Here is a 5,941-nt window from a genome sequence, read left to right on the forward strand (position 1 = left end):
AGTGGTCACTATTGTGAAGCACAATCATTATGATTACAATACTGAAATATGTATATATTCTTGTTGAGAGTATGCATCAATTGTGGGATTGTATAGGACTCACTTGCACATAGTTATATCGCAATTCTTTGACTCTTTCTGAATTGCGTTCAAATGGCACCCTGTAGACCTGCTTCATCCTGAGATTATTTCTGCGCAAGACACGGTCCAGTGTTGATAAGCTTACCCTATCAATATTTTGAAATATCTCAGTGTTTTCTATTATTTTTCTTTGTATTTGCCGTAATGTTATGGCGTTATTTTCTAGGACCATGTTCATGATTTCAGTTTCCTGTTCAGGAGTCAGGAACACATTCCCGACCACCTTGTGTTGGTAATCTTTCAGTTCTGCCAAACAAAAAGTAAAATACTGTAAATACAAAGTAGGAATACATTTCCCAAATACTTGAAACATACTTTATTTTTACAGTCCTACAGAACAGTCCACAGGCAATACTGTACTACTGTACTCATTGAGTACTGTATTGATATGCAGTACTGCAATTTTCTAGTGAGAGTATATTTCTTACCTATTCTCATTTCGGAATGTCCGGATGATGGATGCTACAGTGTACCTGCTCAAATTTGGCTGTACTCTTTGCCCAGCCTCCCTCATTGTTAGACCATGGTTGACCACATGATCAACCAAAGTGGCTCGGATCTCATCAGAGATTACAGTCCTTGGCCTTCCTCGTCCTCGTCCTTGTCCTTGCCGTCCTCCTCCTCTTACTCTCACTCCTCTGGCTCTGCCTCTGTTTCCAATGTTAGCATCCATTGCTCCAAAACCGAAGAGCTCACCTGTTGCCCTTTTATGCTAAAGCTCTGATAGCTAATTGTAAAACTGTGTGACGGGTGTTTGCCCATGTGATGAGTCAGTGTGCATATTTGAATGGCAGTGTGTTCATTGTGAAAACAAGAGATTTTCTGCATGACGATTGTGCCAAATGCAAAGAATTGTGTGTAGTGTTTTGAAAAAAGTGTGTTTTAGAACTGCAATTTGAGTGTAAAGCAGGAATTGTGCTTGTAGTTTAGCAACATGTTGTGGTCATTGTGTCTCAAGTACCAGTATTTGTGTGTAAACAATTGAGAAAACTGTAAGCAAACCAGATGGCACAATACAGGAAACCTGTACAGAATTTTTTTTCCCAAAACATACATCCTGTTTGCAATAAGGCACTAAAGTAATACTACAAAAAATATGCCAAAGAAATTAGGGGAAAACACAACACATCACTGAGTACCACTGTTCATATTTTCAAGTATGGGGATGGCTGCATCATGTTATAGGTATGCTTGTCATCGGCAAGGACTAGAGAGTTTTTTTTTGGATAAAAAGAAACGGAATAGAGCTAAGAAAAGTAACATATTTTTCAGTCTGCTTTCCAACAGACACTGGGAGACAAATTCACTTTTCAGCAGGACAATAACTTAAACACAAGGCCAAATATACACTGCAGTTACATTTACATTTACATTTTAGTCATTTAGCAGACACTCTTATCCAGAGCGACTACAGTAGTGAATGCATACATTTCATAATTTAAAAAAAATTCTGTACTGGTCCGTACTGGTCCCCCGTGCTTATCAAGATGCCATTACATTTTCCTGAGTGGCCTAGTTACAGTTTTTTAAATAATATTTAAAAGGTGTCATCTTGGATATATGGCAAGACTTGAAAATGGCTGTCTAGCAATGATCAACAACCAACTTGACAGAGCTTAATAGAATAATGTGCAAATATTGAATAATCTAGGTGTGCAAAGCTCTTAGAGACTTACCCAGAAAGACTCACAGCATTCAAAGGTGATTCTAACATGTATTGACTCAGGGGTGTAAATACTTATGTAAATGAGATATTTCTATTTCATTTTCAATAAATGAACAAAAATGTCTAAAAACACGTTTTCACTTTGTCATTATGGGGTATTGTGTGTAAATGGATGAGAGAGAAAAAAATCTATTTAATACATTTTTAATTCAGGCTGTAAAACACCAAAATGTAGAATAAGTCAAGGGGTAGGAATACTTTCTGAAGGCACTGTAGCTACTTGAAAGCACAAAACATTCCACTGGCGGGAGACGAAATCACACCTCTAGTGATGCTCCTATACTCCTAGGCTGAGACGTTTCCTACAGTAGTTGCATAAATATGTGGCTATTGCTTGACAGAACAGAAGTAAAAAAGAAGACTTCCTCTCATGTAAGAGGGCTATATTTCATCTGCCAAATGGTTAACATATTTATATGGAATTATGGACAAAATCACAATTATCTACCAGGGCCTCAGAGTTGTATTATCAAAGAGGACAGCACCACCAACAGGTGGAAACCTGCTACTGCACTCTTCAGGTAGACGAAGGATCTATGAAAGTAGAGGGTTTTACACACAGCTAAGCTTTACACAGGACAAACAGAAGATCTAATACAAATAAGAAAGTAATGTCCACTCACTGTCTGCTGCTTCCAAAATAGCTGATCTTTTAATAAAGGGTTTTCCATACATTGAGCTAGTGGATACTGCATAATGTTACAATAAATGCAGAGAATCAGGAAATCTAAACATTTTGCAGAGAATCTATAGGCTGTACATTTACCAATGCAACAGGCAGACAGGATCTACTACTAGTACACTGCTGAACATAACCAACCAGGCACCGACTATAAGGTAGGCCAAAAAAACTTTGCAACAATTATCAGCAATAAATGATACTCCTCATTATGATATTTATACTGTTAGTTTCTGAACAAACGGAGTAAAAACTCAAACGGACGACTACAAAATGCTCAAACCAAGTTTACTCACCCACTGGATCATACAGCTGCAAAGACAAGGCATGATTACACAAGCACATATATTTATAACCTTCTAATATGTGGGGTCATGTCCTTACACATCTTGACAGCCAATACATCTCTGTTGCTAGGCAGGAACTTAATTGGTTCCTCTCACTGGTGTAGTCATATCCCTGCCTGATACTAAAACCTTTATGCGTGGAAGTGTATGTGTGAGATAGGACTGTAGTAGGAGAGTCGATGTGGTGGGTCTCTCTGGCCTGCCTCCCAGAGGTTTCTTCTCACTTCATCTGTTGACTTGACCTCGAGACGCATTCCTCGCTCCTCCCTAGTTCCGCAGCTGGCCTGCCTTATCAGAGACTAACTATGGCCCTTCGCCTCCCTCCTTAGAAACATGGAACAGAATATGAACTTTCTACACTCAGTAACTTTCCAAAAGTCCCTATCTACCCTTCCTTGACCCCAACATATGCATCCCTTACATATGTAAAGTTATCAATGAGTTTTAGAATGGTAACATGAATAAGTATATTTCAAGGTAGATTCCAACAATACTGTATTCCATAATTTGCATATCATAGAAACGTTTTTAACTTGGGAACTCCTGTTAGAGTACACAATCTGTATTTACTCTGTATTGTCTGAGTTTGTTTGTCATTTCTACCACCGGAAAAAATGAAAATTCCGTTTAATGTAATCAAGGATCTCCTCATACTCTTGGGTATCCCGGTCCAGGTGCATGTCTCTTTCCACCCATGAAATGAGCTTTTTTGCTTGATTCTTGTTGATTATCCCCTTCTTGTGGTATGCTTTGACCAGCTCAATGTAGCCACCTCTGTAGTAGCGCCTTGTTCCTTCATCAGACATGTCAATGTTACCATCGGTATATGGTGCGGCCAATCCTAGAATAAGTACATAGTTTCAAATAGGGAAAATTTGAACTTTAAAGTGGTATTTTACTCACAAAGCAATTATGTATTTTTATTTATTTATTTTTATGTAAAAAAAAATAAAAAATTTCATTAGTCCATTTTTGATTAAGTCCCAAATTGTCCCACACATTCAAGGCATTTAGCTTCAAGTCGCCTGAAAGCAAGAGCAAGTGTTGATAACAGTATTCTGGGAACTAAACACGTTTTCTATTAGTCTGGCTCTGATGCTCCATTATTCAAAATGATGATATTCTGAGACCGTATCAATGGTGGACTGGTGAGAAATATACTGTATGTGTCACGCCCTGCCCTGAGAGAGCCTTTTTTATGTCTCTATTTAGGTTTGGTCAGGGTGTGATTTGGGTGGGCATTCTATGTCCTTTTTTCTATGCTTTGTATTTCTTTGTTTTGACCTGGTATGGGTCTCAATCAGGGACAGCTGTACATCGTTGTCGCTGATTGGGAGTCATACTTAGGCAGCCTGTTTTCCTTTGGGGTTTGTGGGTAGTTAATTTCGGTTTAGTACCTGACAGAACTGTTTGGCTGTCGGTTTCTTGTTTTTTTTTGTTAAAGTGTTCTATCTTTAATATATTCATGATGAGCACTAATCACGCTGCGCCTTGGTCTACTCTTCAACGACGGCCGTTACAGTATGCATATCTTAGTTTTTTTGTAAAATACTCCTAATACAACATACAAGCAAACTCAGCGACTAAGACAAACGTTGTGAAATTGTTACTTTTGTAAGAGACGCTAAAGATCTACAGTATCTACTGTAAGATAAGGGAACAGGAAAATAATCACTGTTTTTACCTGCGTCTTCTCTAAGCTGCCGGGAAGATATAGGATGACCCATGATAAAAGCCTTCCTCAGCATAAGTGCAGCATCTCCGTCTAGGATTGTCTCTGCCAGCAGACGACTAGAACACAGAAAACATGATAACAGAAAAGGTGACGACTACACCTATGTTTTGATGGCGGTGGATAACTACGGTGCCATGTACAACGTCACACATCATCATCATCATGGTGGCCATTTTGCTATTCTGCCATAACTGGACAATGTCTTTTCCTTCATATCTGCTAAACCATACACAAGGTGTTGCCTACTCTAAAGCATTCACCTGGATACTTGAGATTCCCTGCTGTTTCCAGTGGTCAGAGCATCTCTGTGATCCTGGTAAAGAACTCTCATAGTTAACAGGTTCTGTCCAGTTGGGTCATAATCAAGGCTCATGATCATCTCATGAAGCCTTGGATTCACTTGTAGGAGACGATCCAGTCGTTCATGGTTTCGGGCTATCCTCAGAGAAGCCAATGGTGGAATATGGTCTGCCTCTGCTATGCGATCATTACCCGGACCAAACTTAGATGGTCTACCTTTTTTAACACTAATGAGGATAGAAAAGGAAGTATCAGTAGGCTAACATCATTCTTGTGTCAATTCAAATGGAATTATACAATGTAATAGGAATTATATCATGAAAATAATGGCCTAGGGTAGGCCTATCCATGCTCTCATGAATAAAAAGGCCCATTGTACTCAGTGGGTAAAGCAGACTTGATAGAAATATGTAAATATTATAGACCTACTTTTTGTAAGTGTCAACAAATCCAAGGCCGTAAGCAATTATGATCGTAGTTTCATCACTGCTACGCTGTCCTTCTGTCTTCTTGCTGGCAGCATTTCTAGTGGGTTCATTTCCAGAAGCTTTATTTGACTTTACCGTCACGAAACGTGTTATTTTGGGACTTCCTGGATGATACGAAGGTTTCTTATGAATCGCCTTAATCAATATAAACCCCCCTACTGCGGCTGTTCCCAAAGCTACCGGAAACGCAAGGGGCCCCAAAAACGGTATCAGACCCAAGGCTGGAAGACCCATTTCAACTCTTGGTAGCCTACAATGTCTTGTAGCCCAACTCTGGGTTCTCAGCAAATGTCCTCTCTGAGCTGAGCTCTTATACTCTTGACGCAGTTAGAAAAGTTTCCCAGATGGCTCAGAACAGTGGTGGTGCTGTAGTGCAGCACATGACCAATGAGTCAAAGTCTATAAATAGGCTGTTTGTGTTGGAAAAGGCAGGCCAGGGGGAGGAATGCTCAAACTTGGAATTGCTGGAGAAGAGCTCCTATCCACATTCTGAACTTATGTACTTTAAGGGAGAACTTGTAGGAT

The 5,941-nt window shown here is 39.5% G+C and overlaps 1 long non-coding RNA gene across 1 annotated transcript; it reads right to left on the reverse strand.

Annotated features, from left to right (window-relative positions):
- Positions 1–2,494: 2,494 nt before the first annotated feature.
- On the reverse strand, positions 2,495–5,724 carry LOC106601778 (uncharacterized). Its single transcript, XR_014391702.1, has 4 exons — positions 5,358–5,724; positions 4,889–5,155; positions 4,578–4,684; positions 2,495–3,734 (listed from the first exon to the last, which is right to left on the reverse strand). It is a non-coding gene; the product is annotated as an uncharacterized LOC106601778 (long non-coding RNA).
- Positions 5,725–5,941: the final 217 nt, after the last annotated feature.

Source organism: Salmo salar, chromosome 03 (assembly GCF_965601325.2).
Source record: "Salmo salar chromosome 03, fSalSal1, whole genome shotgun sequence".
In the NCBI taxonomy this organism is placed as follows: Eukaryota; Metazoa; Chordata; class Actinopteri; order Salmoniformes; family Salmonidae; genus Salmo; species Salmo salar.